This window comes from Lycium barbarum, chromosome 2, assembly GCF_019175385.1.
Source record: "Lycium barbarum isolate Lr01 chromosome 2, ASM1917538v2, whole genome shotgun sequence".
Taxonomy (NCBI): domain Eukaryota; kingdom Viridiplantae; phylum Streptophyta; class Magnoliopsida; order Solanales; family Solanaceae; genus Lycium; species Lycium barbarum.
The window spans coordinates 145660660-145676512 of NC_083338.1; the positions used below are offsets into that span (position 1 = coordinate 145660660).

Below are 15853 nucleotides of genomic sequence, written 5' to 3' on the forward strand. Positions count from 1 at the left end.
TCCAAAGAAAGCGGACGTCAGTACGAATATTGTACTGAGTATGTAAGACAAGAATGAAATAAATATAATAGAGGGATCGTGAGCCATAAGAGAAAGATATAACCTGCATGAGTGTCATAGGCAAATACATTTCTTACATATATCATATTTTACGTAATCATGGTACATACGTTATCACATCACATATATCATCACATCGTAATCCTCATCGTTAACCCGCGTCCGGGTAACCATCATATGCCGCCCACTAGTGGTGATCATGCCTGGCCCTCGAGGCTCAGTGTAAACATAACAGCCCGCCTTAGCGGTGACATGCCCGGCCATCTAAGCTCGGTGGAATCATATGCAGCCCGCCTTAGCGGTGACATGCCCGGCCATCTAGGCTCGGTGGAATCATATCGTCATATAGTCAATCATAACCCATCATTATTACACATCTCATGAACGTATCACAATCTTATCATAGCTCGGCATTTTCATACATAACATAGGCATATTATAAGCTAGCATTATTGATCATCTTATAGACATATCATGACTTAGCATCATTTCACATTTATCATTAGGAGCATACATTAGGCTTTGAAGGCAACTATGGCTATGTCGGGGTGACGTAAGGTCGTGAACCCCCGATTATAGTATGAGCATTCATGAGTGTTCTGCCTCACCTTGAAGGAAATAGTATATAAGGTGAGTGTTAACAATAATGATATCATTAACATAATAGGAGCATCATATCATGAACTCTAGGATCTCTGTGCTATAATTCATCGTCATCATTATCGTGCTCGTATGTAGTTTAGTATATTTAAGGACTCATAAGCTTCATCATATAGGAGGATTATAGAAAACTTGAAGGATTCATGCCTTTGAAAGAAGGTATTAGCCTTACATACCTTTGTTGTTTAACTAGTCTATCGCTTGCTTGTTCTCCTTTAATGCCTACGTTCTACCTTTAAGAGAATTCGTATCGACATTAGCTAACAATTATAAGAACGGACTCACTAACACTAGAGGAAATTGGGCAGCATTTCCTTCGTTTATACTACTTTTTCCCATGTTCTATATCAGCTCCCAAATGTTCACAATATTGCAAACAACAATCATCATTTGTATACATTTACCACAATCCACCAATTTTCTTCAATTTCTTCACAATTATGGTTATGACCCCCTATCGCGTTTTCTCACATATAATACCTATTCCATGGTCTAAATGTCATTTATAACATATTCACAATCACAACATACCAACATTCATGATTCATCCCAACCACTATTCAACAATGACACTATTCACTCATTTATGACCCATTTTCTATGTCTTTCTACAATTCAAGTGTCTTAGCCTTGCAATACCCTAAACAACATGATATGGTCATGAAACTTACCTTAGATGATGGAGGAACAAGCCTTGAATGGAAATACTCTTCTAGCACCACAACCCTACTTCACTTCTCTTGGGTTTTCTTGAGGTGGATGAGCTCTTACTAGGTTTCATGCACTTGATTCCATAGTTTTGATGTAGCTGATCATTGATTCCTTTTGATTTCTTGTAGATGAATATTGGAGAGAGTTCTAGAGTTTTCTTGAAGTGTAGAGAGTGGAAGTGAATTGAAATGAAATGAAAAAGGGTCCCTTATATTAAATTAAAAGCTGGCCCGACCAACTTATACGGACCAACATACGGTCCGTATATTGGACCGTATGTTTGGTCCAGTGAGCTATGCTGTTCTGGACTGAATCTACGGCCTGGACATACGGTCCGTGAATTTTATACGGCCAGTATGTCTGGCCGTATAATGTCCAGTTATCAGGAACTTGTTCTCGTCGACTCGTTTGATCTCCGATCCTTATGGAACCTTATTAGCACTTGTTTAAAACTTCAATACCAATCTAAGGGACGTTGTTACTTGTCTCTAAGACATCATTAGGCCCTCATTAACTCGTCGTCCATAATTCCTACCCGATACATAACATATCCTTTACTTTCTTCATCAAACTTCTTTCTTTACGACTAATGTCTTCGAATCTCGATTAAGATCATCAATGCATTCTCTTACTTATCCAAATCATCGTATACCTTGTGTCCTTCACTAGCTTATTCACTGTACACTAACGGGGAATTTTCCAAGGTGTAACAGATACATAGTGTTTGTACTGATACTACCTTGCTGCATTCTTTTGAGTGCAGATTGTGATCCAGAGACGTCTACCTGACCTCATAATTAGCGTGAGGCCAGTTTCCGACAGATTTGAGGGTGGCCTCTTATCCATGCCAGGCCGCCTGAAGATCTTTATCATTTTGGATGTCTATTTCATTTCAGACATTTATGTTTAGTTCAGACAGTTGTTCATTCTTTGGACAGTTATGTTTTAGAGTCCTTGTACGATGACTTTCGGATTTTGGTGTTGTAATAGTTAGGATGTCCGCACCTTTATTTATTTATGGTATGACTAGATCAGTTGGAGATATTTATTATCATTATATCCTTGAAAATTGGGACTACCTTATTGTGTTTGGGCCTATTTCACTGTTTCTTTGTATTTCTGACTATTTTTTTGGGCCTGCCCCATCCTTGTGACTGCTATCATTTTAATTGGGCTTGCATCTATTTTATTGGGTTGTTTTGTTTGGTATTTGGGCCTCACTGCCCATTTATCTGTTTTATATGCTGTTAGCTTCGGCTGCTAGCTCTCATTTCGGGTTTGAACATTTTCTTCAAGTGTTCTTTTATTGTGTTGTGTGCTAATACTTAGTTTCTTATTTAGGCCTTAGTTTTTTATTTATATACTAATCCTTTTCCTTTCATTTTTTTGCATGACATTCGCATACGAGTCCGAGGGACTCGTCTTCCGCATTCGGTGTTGGGCCAAGGCCCAACGAAAATATTATTCCTCCTCTGTCCAGTTCTGTCCGCAGCCAAGGGAATAGAAAATGAAGTTCTGGGTCAAAGCCCAATAAAAAAAAACAGCAACAACCGTCCTTAAAAATGGGCTGAGCCCATTTATCTTATTAGCCCTTCTATTTTATTTTTGTGCATTTAATTTGTATTGCATGACTAACTCTTTATTTTGTTTTATTTTCTTAATTTAGATGAACCTTAGATGAATTAGTTGGTTTAGTTTTAGTGATGGGTAGTTAGGAAGACTAACAATTAATTCTCCAAGTTTCATTCTCTTTTATTCTACGTTAAAATTATTTATAATACCTATAATATTTATCTTTCTTAGAATAATTGTTTTACAAAATAGCATAATTATATATTTAAGCTAAAGGGAATCATGATTTATACTTACTACCTTAAAATTTCAAAACGCCCTAATATGCAAATATTAATCCCAGTGCATTTCATGAACGTTTTAGATTAATCCAATGATATACATATTTAGCCAAACATAGTTAAATAAAGTTGATAAGAAAGAGAAAGAAAAATCTATCACCTTTTGCATTCTATTTATAAAATAGTGTAGATTAAGTAAGCATATCTAATCAATTGAATTTTAAAGCTTCATTTACATTATTTTAAATCTTTTTGCATTCTATTTATAACAAGTCTAGATTTCCTACACCACTATACTCATATAATATCATTTTATCCCAAGTTTAAATTGGCTAGGTTTTCTCTTAAAAAAGTTTTTACTTATATGCAAATCATTATATTTTACAAATTTTATTTTTTCTAAAAATAGCATTATTATTTAAAGCCTTAGTTATATTTATAAGTTTGTTTTAAAGTAGCCTTTAAAGTTCTTCTTTTATACAAATTATTGTATTTTTTTGTAAATCTTATTTTAACAAACATTATTTTCCTTTAAAACATTAGCAATAATTGTAAGCCATTTTCTAAAATATAAACACTACATTTAGCCTTAATTAATTAACCTAAATTTGGCCGGTAAACCGTAGTTAACGGATCCTAGAGGATGCCTAACCCCTTCCCTTTAGGATAATTAGAACCCTTACCTAGAATCACACTGATTAAGCAGACTATTAACGGAGGTTAGTTATCTTTACCTTAGTTAATAATTAGGTGCCCTAATTCACCTTAAAATCAATTAGGTGGCGACTCCTAAAAATAAAACAAATAGGAATCACTAAAATGTTGTACTCCTATTTTAACCCGTTTAAATAGGGTATAACAATACCTTCCCTCTAGGTTAGTTGAACCCGTACCTAGAATCTTTTTGGTTTCGTAGACTTTAAAATAAAATCAACTTTAGGTAATTACTTTAATTAACCTTAGGTGCCCTAATTCACCGTAAATAATTAGGTGGCGACTCCTAACTTTAATTAACCCCAGAATTATCGGGATGTTATAAACTATTTTGACTCCGGTTAAAATAGGGTATAACACTAGCCTTACATACCTTTTCGTTTAGCTATTCTATCGCTTGATCGTTCTCCTTCAATGCTCACGTTTCTACCTTCAAGAGAGTTCATATTGACGTTAGCTAATCGATCACATGAACATGCTCCACTAAAAGCTAGAAAAAATTGGGCAGCATTTCCTTTGTTTATACAACTTTCCTCATATCATATATCAACTCCCAAACGTCTATAATAACGTTCACAACATCATAACCAACAATCTTCATTCATCCACATTTCACACTTTCACTTCAATTCATCCATAATCATGGTTATAATATTCTATTACATTTACTCACAATATAATGCTTATCCCATGTCCTTAATATCATTTATAATATAATCATGATCACAACATATCAAGAATCATGACTCATCCCAAGCTACTACTCAAAATCACATTATTCTCATCTTTGTAACCCATTTTCTATCTCCTTTCATAATCTAAGTCTTTCAACCTCTCAATATCTTAAACAACATGGAATGATCATAAAACTTACCTTAGATAACGTAGGAATGAGCTTTGAGTGGAAATACTTCACTTGAGCCAAAACCCTAATTCACTTCTGATGTGCCGTGAATTTTAGCACATTTTATGCCTTTGTAACTAGACATGTTGCTTGATTTTAAGTGTTTTTACATTGTTTCTTATGTTATTTTTGTGTTTTATAGGGTTGATTAACTAAGGATCGGAAATGAGAAGTAATGCTGAAAAAACGGACAAATTGGAGCTAAGCGACGCTCCGTAACTCATGTTACGGACCGTAACTCATTTTACGGACCGTAACAGGGTCCGTAACTCATGTTACGGTCCGTACCTTTGAACCGTAACAGGGCCTGAATTTCCAGAAAGTTTTCATTGAAACCATCAATGTTACGGTGGAGTGTTACGGTCTGTAACATGTCACCGTAACATGAGCTAAATTTCCAGAGAGTTTCAATAAAACCTTCAGTGTTACGGTTTAGTGTTACGGTCCGTAACTCATGTTACGGTCCGTAACCCTTCACCGTAACATCATCCAAAATTCCAGAGAGTTGCCAAGTAATTGTCACCACTTACGCTTCATAAGGACGGACCGTAACACAGGGTACGGTCCGTCGCATGGTGGCCGTAACGTCAAAGTGGTCAAATGACGAAATGAAGGACGGACCGTAACCTGAGTTACGGTCCGTAACAATGCGGCGTAAGGGCATTTTTGTCCAGAAACTTGGCGCGATTTTTGGCTCTATAAATACATAATGTAGGGTTTTAATTCATTATTCAGATTTTATTTTAGAGGCATAAACCCTAGGTTTTTAATCTTGAAGTGGTTGGAGCATTTAAGGCAACAACTTCACTCTCATTCCATCTTGTATTAGTATTGTAAGTGTATTATGTTAATCTTTAAGCTTTTTCTATCAAGAAACATTATGAGTAGCTAATTTCAATTCTAAGGTTGTGAATCCCATGATGGGTATTATGTGAATGGGTTTCTATTATTGATATATGCATAATGGTTGTTGTTATTTATTCTATCTTTGAGTTGTAACATTGGGTAATGATTGCAAGCATTAGCCGAAGCCATTATATTGACTTTTCTTGGGAAAGAGAGTCAATATTGGTAAGATTGAATAACAATGACTCGAGGCGTTAACCCTCGTTTAATAGACTAACTTAGGAATAAGAATAAGTCTAAATTGGCATCATTGGTCGCTCTTCGATTGTAACTCTTTTATATTCGGAAGAATCATAAAGAGGAAATACTGCTTAACTGTTGGGAAACATTAAGAAGTCTTTAAGAGACCAAGTGCATATTCATAGAACAACCGTTAGAAGTATATCACTTTGAAACCTGAAGCATAATATCTAATCAAATTGGGGAACACAACCTTAGTCTCTCTCTCTCACATTAATTACATTTTAAGTCAAAGTATTAAATTACATTATTCAACAATCAATTCAAACTATCCGGAATAGGATTAAAGCATTTAAAGACCGGTATCGCATACGATTAGTACTCTTTTCTCTCCATATTCCCTGTGAAATTCGACCCCAACCTCGTTGGGTTACTATATTTGACAACGTCCGCTTTACGCCATTAATAGGTGTAATTTGAGCGTATCAAATTTTGGCGCCGTTGCCGGGGAATACGGTTCAGAAATTACTAATTGTTGTGTACTATTCTTTAAAACTTTTTCTATTCCATCACACCTCGTTTGCTGTTTTAGTGAACCAGGTGAACATGGCAGGAAGACCCCATCGCAATCAAGGGAACCAAGGGGGGATCCAAGTGAACCATCCTGCACCAGAAGAAGAGGAGGATGAGAATGTATTTGCAGAATTCATCGATAAAGCTGATTATGCTTCTGCTGTAGTTCCCCCGAGAACAGGAAATGCTAATTTCAAAATTGATAGTTCTATCTATCAGCTATTGAAACTTGAAGGCTATTTTCGAAATTCTTCGGAGGACTGTCCACTTCGACACCTAAAGAATTTCGTGCATGTATGTTCCCAACAATCTCAAGGTGCTGTTCCTGCTGATGCACTGCGACTGCGGGTTTTCAAATATTCCTTAGCTGGCCAAGCTAGGGAATGGTATGAAAAGCTCCCGAGCAATACTATTCATACCTGGAATGAGTTGGCCAATATCTTTCTAAAAAAATGGTTCCCACCCAGCAAAAAGGCTGAGCTTCGGGATAAGATTTTTGGGTTTAAACAACTTCCAGGGGAACAACTATATGCTGCATGGGAGAGGTTCAAATATTATCTAGCTCAATCTCCGACTCATGGATTTCCAGATGCAATTCTCACAGAGAAGTTCTACAAGGGGCTAGATACAATGAATCAAATAGCTGTCAACACTGCAGCTGGGGGATGCTTCATGGACAAATCCTTTGTCAACATCACCCGGTTGCTCGACAAGCTTACTACCCATAATCAAGCCTGGCATTCGAGTGATAACGAAATCCTATCATATGGTAGTCCCTCTGTGGCCGCGGTGGCCAAAGAAAATCATGAGCGAGATCATGCGTTCACTCAATTGCAAACCACCGTGGATTTATTATCCAAAAGGCTTATGGAGAAAGAGGCCAAATGTGTAAATGTTGTCGATGAGATGCCACCTCATGCTCCCAGAATGTATCAAGTTTCTGACGAAACTTATCTTGAGGGGCAGCCACAATATGAGGATGCGAATTATGTCAATAACTCGCAAGGGGGTTATCAACGGCAAAACTACCAAGGTCCCGGTAATCACCCATGGCAAAGGCCTCAACAAAATTACCAAGGAAATAATTATGGAAGAACTGATCAGGGTAATCCCAATCAAGGGAATTACAATAACTATAATTATGGTAACAAGAGCTCTAACCCCTACATTCCACCTAGGGGGCAAGCATCCAATTCCCAGCCATGGAGAGATAATTCAACTACTAACTCTGCTGGCAACACGTCTAATGATTCTGCAGAACTGAAGAGTATGATGCAGAAAATGCTGATGAATCAAGACAGAAAAGAGAGCACAATCAAGGGAATGTCCCAGGTCCAACTATCGCATTCAGCTTCCATTCAGAAGCTTGAAGCGCAATTCAGAGACCTTTCCCGAGAAGTACATACTCCTCAACGGGGATAATTACCGAGTGATACAGTTCCTAATCCAAAAGGTAGTGGAGTGAACTCCGTGGAGAATGTACTTGCCATTAGCACCAGAAGTGGAAAAATACTTCAGGGTGACAATAAAAAGCCAATTGATCAGGAACCAATTGTTGAAAAAGAAGCGCAGCCTAATGTATTGGATGATATTGTCGAGGAAGAAGCAGGGGAGGAAGTCCCCATTGTAGTTGAAGAAGAGCTGAATCTTAATAAACCAAAGGAACCGGTGGAAAACCAGGAAAAGGGGAAGGCAAAACTTTTCGGTGCTCTTCGCCCTTTGAGCCAATTGTTCAAATCTTCACCACCTTTTCCTCAAAGGCTGGTGAGAAAAACAGAAGATGAGAAGTGCTTGCGATTTTATGATCAACTCAAGCAGTTAACGATGAATTTTCCGTTCATGGATGCTGTCCAAGAAATGCCTGGCTTTGCTAAGTATTTGAAGGACCTTTTAACAAAGAAGAAAAAACCATTGAAACATGACACTGTGGGCATCACTCACCGCGTTAGTGCCATTCTTTCCAAGACCACAGTGCAAAAGAGGGAAGATCCTGGAGCATTCACAATTCCATGCACCATAGGGCAGCAAAATTTTGCTAGGGCTTTATGTGATAACGGGGCTAGCATAAATCTTATGCCCCTGGAAATTTATATGAGATCAGGGTTAGCGATGCCGAGGCCAACTACCATGAGATTGCAGATGGCTGACAGATCGATAAAAAGGCCAGTGGGGGTAGTTGATGATGTGCTGGTTCAAATCGGAAAATTTCTACTGCCGGCAGATTTCGTGATTCTTGATTGTGCTATTGATCAAGAAATTCCTATTATTCTGGGAAGACCTTTCCTTGCCACAGGGAGAGCTCTTATGGATTCCGAGAAGCACGAAATAAAGTTCCGGGTGAACGATGAGGAGGTGACTTTCCACGCAAGCAGAGGTATGAAATTACCTAGTTCTTATCAAAGTATTTCAGTCATCAATTATGTTGATGAGGTGGATGATGCTGTGGAATTCAAAATGGAGGAAGAATGTTTGAGTGAAGCACTATCGGCCATCTTGGTAAATTTTGATGCTGAACAAATGGAGGGATATACTGAGACAATAAATGCACTCATCGGTCTGGGGTCTTACTCTTATGAGCCCAAGAAACTATCTCTTGATCTAGAGAAACGAACAACTCCTCCAGCAAAACCATCAATTATTGAGCCACCGAAGTTGGATCTCAAGCAACTTCCAGCTCATCTTAAATATGTGTTTCTTGAAACGAATGCCACCCTCCCAGTTATTGTGTCATCACTTCTGAATGAGGGCCAAATCCAAAGACTCATCGAAGTATTGAGAAAGCATTTAAGAGCTTTGGGATGGACTATTGCAGACATCCGGGGGATTCCTTCCGGAATTTGTGAGCACCGAATACAGTTGGAGGAGGAAAGTTCACCAAGTGTTGAACATCAGCGAAGATTAAACCCACCGATGCAAGAGGTGGTGAAGAAGGAAATTATTAAGTGGCTAGATGCTGGGGTGGTTTACCCTATTGCCAACAGTCAATGGGTAAGCCCAGTCCAGTGTGTGCCAAAGAAAGGAGGCATCACTGTTGTCTCGAACTCTAGAAATGAGTTGATTCCAACAAAGACTGTCACTTGTTGGAGAGTGTGTATGGACTACCGAAAATTGAATACCGCCTCCTGCAAGGATCACTTCCCTATGCCTTTTATTGATCAAATGCTTGATCGGCTAGCTGGAAGATCTTATTACTGTTTCTTGGATGGGTACTCAGGGTACAACCAGATAAATATCGCATTGGAAGACCAAGAAAAGACTACTTTCACGTGTCCCTATGGGACATTCGCTTTCAGCCGAATGCCATTTGGTCTTTGCAATGCCCCAGCTACATTCCAACGATGCATGATGTCCATATTCTCTTATATGGTTGAAAACTTTCTTGAAGTCTTCATGGATGATTTCTCTGTGGTGGGAGATTCATTCGATGAATGTTTGGTTCATCTTGATCGGGTGTTGCAACGGTGTGAGGAGACCAACCTTGTGCTCAACTGGGAAAAGTGTCATTTTATGGTCAACGAGGGCATTGTCCTTGGCCATAAGATATCAGAAAAAGGGATTGAGGTTGATCAAGCCAAAATAGATGTGATTTCACAACTCCCGCCGCCCGTTTCTATCAAAGGAGTTCGGAGTTTTTTGGGACACGCCGGATTCTATAGAAGGTTTATCAAAGACTTCTCAAAAATTGCAAATCCAATGTGCAAACTCTTGGAAAAAGATTCCAAATTCAATTTTGATGAGAAGTGCATCAAGGCGTTTGACGAGTTGAAGCTGAAATTAACCTCCGCACCGATTGTGGTGTCCCCAAATTGGTCACTTCCCTTTGAATTAATGTGTGACGCCAGTGGTCTTGCAATTGGAGCTGTGCTTGGTCAGCGGCTAAACAAAATCCTGCACCCAATTTATTATGCCAGCAAAACATTGAATGGAGCTCAGCTGAACTATACAGTAACGGAGCAAGAATTACTTGCCATTGTTTATGCTTTTGAAAAGTTTCGGGCTTATTTGTTGGGTGCCAAGGTGGTGGTTCACACTGACCATGCTGCATTGCGCTATTTGATGGCGAAGAAGGATGCTAAGCCTCGGTTGATAAGATGGGTTTTGTTGCTACAGGAATTTGACTTTGAAGTCAAAGACCGGAAAGGGTCAGAAAATCAAGTAGCTGACCATCTTTCCAGACTTGAAGCACCAGGGAGAACGAGTGATGTGCTAGATATTGATGACACTTTCCCGGATGAAAGAGTTTTGGTCATTTCCAATGATGTGGCACCATGGTATGCCGATATTGCCAATTATTTGGTAACTGGCATCGTTCCTGAAGAGTTGAAGACATATCAAAAGAAGAAGTTCTTGAGAGACTGCCGACAGTATTGTTGGGATGAGCCTTACTTATTCAGAACGTGTGCTGACAATATGATCCGGAGATGTGTGGCGGAATCTGAGGTGATGGACATTTTGAAAGCGTGCCATGATTCTCCAGTTGGTGGACATCACAGTGGAAATCGAACAGCAGCCAATGTGCTAGAGTGTGGCTACTACTGGCCAGCCATTTATCGTGATGCAAATATGTTGGCACGCTCTTGTGATAAATGCCAACGCCAGGGCACAATAGGTCGGAGGCATGAAACTCCGATGAACTTTGTTCTTGAGGTGGAGCTATTTGATGTATGGGGAATTGATTTTATGGGGCCCTTCGTGAGCTCCTACGGCCTGAAATACATTCTTGTCGCAGTGGATTATGTCTCCAAATGGGTGGAGGCGGTGGCCTTGCCTAACAATGATGGTAGGAGAGTCAATGCGTTTCTCAAAAAGAACATCTTTACTAGATTTGGCACTCCTAGAGCTATTATTAGCGATGGTGGATCTCATTTCTGCAATAAACCATTTGCTGATCTTCTTGAAAAATATGGCGTGCATCACAGGGTTGCCACTCCATATCATCCTCAGACGAGTGGTCAGGTTGAGGTCTCAAACAGAGAAATAAAAAGCATCTTGGCAAAGACGGTCAATGTGAATCGCACTGACTGGTCTAAAAAGTTGGATGATGCTTTATGGGCATATCGCACGACATTCAAAACGCCTATAGGGACTTCACCGTATAAGTTGGTATTTGGGAAGGCATGTCATTTGCCTATTGAGCTTGAGCATAAAGCCCTTTGGGCATTGAAAAAGCTGAATATGGATTGGCATGAAGCAACCAAGCTACGGTTGTTTCAAATCAACGAGATGGATGAATTTAGGTACAATGCCTATAAAAGTGCAACACTGTACAAGGAAAAGATGAAATACTATCATGACACGAAGATCCTAAAAATGGATTTTCAGCCAAAAGACTTGGTTTTGTTGTACAATTCACGCCTGAAGTTCTTTCCATGCAAGTTAAAGTCCCGTTGGTCTGGTCCTTTTGAAATTGTGAGTGTGTCCCCAAATGGAAGCGTCATTGAGGTGAAATCTGAGGATGGCACTCGGACTTTTAAGGTGAATGCACAAAGAGTGAAGCATTACCATTGGTATATTGATGATAGTAAGGTCGTGGATAGGTATCGTTTGAAATATGGCTCCTGAACTCGAAAATGAGGTACCACGTCGAGTTGTGACGTTAAACCAAGCGCTATGTGGGAGGCAACCCACATTTACTGCTTTGTAAGTAGTTTAAAGTTTGTATTTTCCTTGTATTCTTTTGTGTTGTTGATGTGCTAATGTGGTGGGATTTTGAGAACTGAAGGGACCAAATAACTGCTGAGTGATCCAAGGCGAGACGCTCCATGTTACGGCCCGGAACTCATGTTACGGTCCGTATCATGAAGCGTAACAGGCAAAAAGAAAAAAAAAATCACTGAAGGATGAGGAAGAGTGTTATGGTACAAGTTACGGTCCGTCGTACTTGTTACGGACCGTAACACTGGGTCGTAACTTTGATACAAAATCTGGGCTTCACTGGAAATTTTCAACATGTTACGCCAGGTGATACGGACCGTAACACGAGTTACGGTCCGTCGATTGGACTGCCAGGTCATTAATGAATAAGTGAAACGGGGTCTTTTGATGGACCGTAACACAAAATACGGTCCGTATCTCAGGATACGGTCCGTAACAGGTAATGTAATTGTCGGAAATGTTTAAATACATTACCGACGGTTCCCATTTCAAATTAAAAGGATTCTTAAAACGTTTTTCAACTCCCTCTCCCTCATAAATCCTCTCTTCTCTTCTTCACATCCTCCTCTCTTCATCTTTCCATTCTCCCCCATATTTCTCTAAAAATCTCTTTACTATCTTCTTATCACAATCCCTGTTGTAAGTTTGAGTTTCATCCTTACAATCGCCAACGATCAGGTATTACATGTCTTTGCTCTTTTCTTTTAGCTATCAATGCGAGTTTTATAATGCTCATGAGTAATTTCGTATAATATGCGTTGAAATTCGTGTTTTGGGCTGTGTTGATTGAGTTTGAATTTCAATTGATAAGTTATGGGGGATTTGACAATGGTTGGGGGTTGGGATTGGTATTGGTGCTATTTAAAAGATTCTTGGGCACGAGCAATTGCTTCCCACTGAATTGGAGGGCAAATCCGGTTAAAGGTTTCATTTGTGAAATTACTAAATCGGTTTGCCCACCAACTGTTCGATAAAAGTCCCCAATAAAAACTTTAATAAAACCGGGTGAAGTCTGAGTAACCCGAGGCATATGAGGGGATATAATATTGTTTTACAACATACCCATGGGACATTAAGTCGAAAATCTTGGCCTCGTGCTTAAAACGAGAAAATTTGGCCAAGTCATTTGTTTGCTAATCCGTTGCCCGTCATTATGTGTTACGGACCGTAACGTACGTTACGGACCGTAACATCGCACCGTAACACCGATAATTTCCATGAAAACTTTCTGGAAATTTGGTTGATGTTACGGTGGGATGTTACGGACCGTATCCTATGTTACGGACCGTAACACCACACCGTAACATCGATGGATTCCATGAAAACCTTCTGGAATTTTGACAGACGTTACGGTGAGGTGTTACGGACCGTAACACGAGTGACGGACCGTAACATCATACCGTAACACCTCTCAAATTTCCAGTAACTTTTCTGGAAATTTTGATCATGTTACGGTGAGACGTTACGAACCGTATCCTACGATACGGACCGTCGACTGTGTTACGGTCCCTTTGCTTAATTGAACCATTTCAGTTACGGTTGAAGATACGGCCCGTAACACCATCGACGGTCCGTCGACTGTGTTACGGTACCTGGCCTAATTAAAGTCCTTAGCTTAAATTCATAACGTGTCTAATTTTTTTTTAACAACTTCTCGTACATCATATCTAACTTTTCCTTCCACAGGTATGGGTAAACCACGACAATCAAAGAAGGCTTCACCTAAGGTCGCTGTCACACCCTCATCTTGATAGGGCATGATGGGCACCCGACTCCCTTCAGAGTCGAGCGAACCCTTAAACATTCGCTTTACGAAAACCTGTCATTTCAAAAACTTTTAAACACATGAAACTTTTCCAAATAGAGGTCATTATCTTTGTACAAATTATAAAAAAACTTTCAATCAATTACGTACTTTTTACCAACTGAAATCATCTAAAAATACATACTCTTTTAACATCTATAAATGATTCGCACTTCTCGACGCCTTATCCACATGACACTGTCTGCAAAGTCTCTAACACATACAAAACACCATAACAAAGGTACTCGACTCGGCAATACTCCGAACTGAGATGGAGCTCGCCAATTCCGCTGGAATACCTTCTAGCAAAATCTTCTACTCACCTGGGTGTACCTGCGTGGCATGAAACGCAGCCCCCGAAGAAAGGGGGTCAGTACGGAATATGTACTGAATATGTAAAGCGGGAATAAATGATAACCATCGCATAATTTAGGAAAAAAGAAATCATAACCAACCCAATACCTGCAGCCTTCGCTGGAAGAAATGTAAATATGTACGCAAATCTCAAGCAGGCTTCAAGTAAATAATTGCAATCTAACTAACATTTTCAAAATAAGTAATGTAATCTAACACACCTCCTTTAAGTGAATAATGCAATGCAACACACGTGCCGCTTCAGACAAATTAATGATGGCCCCTTCGGGCAGCCGCTTCCGGCTCTATATCAATAATGGCCCCTTCGGGCAGCCGCTTCCGGCTCAACATCAATAGTGGCCCCTTCGGGCAGCCGCTTCCGGCTCTATATCAATAATGGCCCCTTCGGGCATGAATGCAAATATGCAAATGTATGGAAATCTCATTTAAAGAAAATCCATAACATAAACTAAGGCCACGTGTCACATAGCACACTCAGACATAAACTGAGGCCATAGCGCACCCAGGCGTAAGCTGAGGCCATAGCTCACTCAGGCACGAGCTGAGGCCATATATCATATAGCACACTTAGCTACGTCATGAAGTCATCTAGTGACTTAGGCTTGAAAATCTCGCACCCCCTTCGGAGTGGTTTTGGAAAGTCTAAATAATAAAATCTCGCACTCCCTTCGGAGTGGTTTTGAAAATCGACTTTATGTTTCCTTTAGTACAAAACTAGTTTTCTTGAAATCATTAGTAAACCACAAACACGTTTCAAGTAAATCCGAGTTAGTCTACGAAAGTTACGAGCTTTTGAAGTACGGAACCTTCTAAAAACATTTCATAAGCCATATTTCGAAATTCAAGTATTATTCATATTAGGAAACTTCTGAATAATGTTTTGGACCAAATCAAATAGGGACCTTAAGATCATATTTAAGTATCAAAATATTCATCAAAGACTTTAGTCATATCGATTTTCTTTCGAACAACATTCGGAAATATACCCACTACAATCTTTGAACGTCATGTATATACATATCAAACCATATGGAGTACTTATGGAAATCAAAGACATCGGCCATCCTAGTGGCGCTAAGAATAGAATTTTCCTTAGAATCATACATATACGTTATTTGTTCATTTCATAAAGGTCATGCCAAAAGAAAGAAAGGTAGGCTCTACATACCTGTCAGTGACTTAGTCGTGGATCCTTTTTGCCTCGTCGCCCTTTTAGCCTATTTATATAAAAGTAACGTTATCGTTAGTAACTATATTTTCTAGTCCACAATTCTATAACCCATTTCTTATTGAACCCATATTTTAGTTTATATATCCCCATTTAGGGTTTTTTTATTATCTAAAAATCTAGCGAAAATCCGGCAGCACTTCCCCTATACATTCGCCTATCCCAAATTTTCAATCGCCCTCCTGTTGACACAGAAATACCAACAACAACATATGGATACAATCATATCT

The 15853-nt window shown here is 39.3% G+C and overlaps 1 non-coding gene across 1 annotated transcript; it reads right to left on the reverse strand.

Annotated features, from left to right (window-relative positions):
- Positions 1-7038: 7038 nt before the first annotated feature.
- LOC132629577 (small nucleolar RNA R71) lies at positions 7039-7145 on the reverse strand. Its single transcript, XR_009578345.1, has one exon. It is a non-coding gene; the product is annotated as a small nucleolar RNA R71 (small nucleolar RNA).
- Between the last annotated feature and the right edge of the window lie 8708 nt (positions 7146-15853).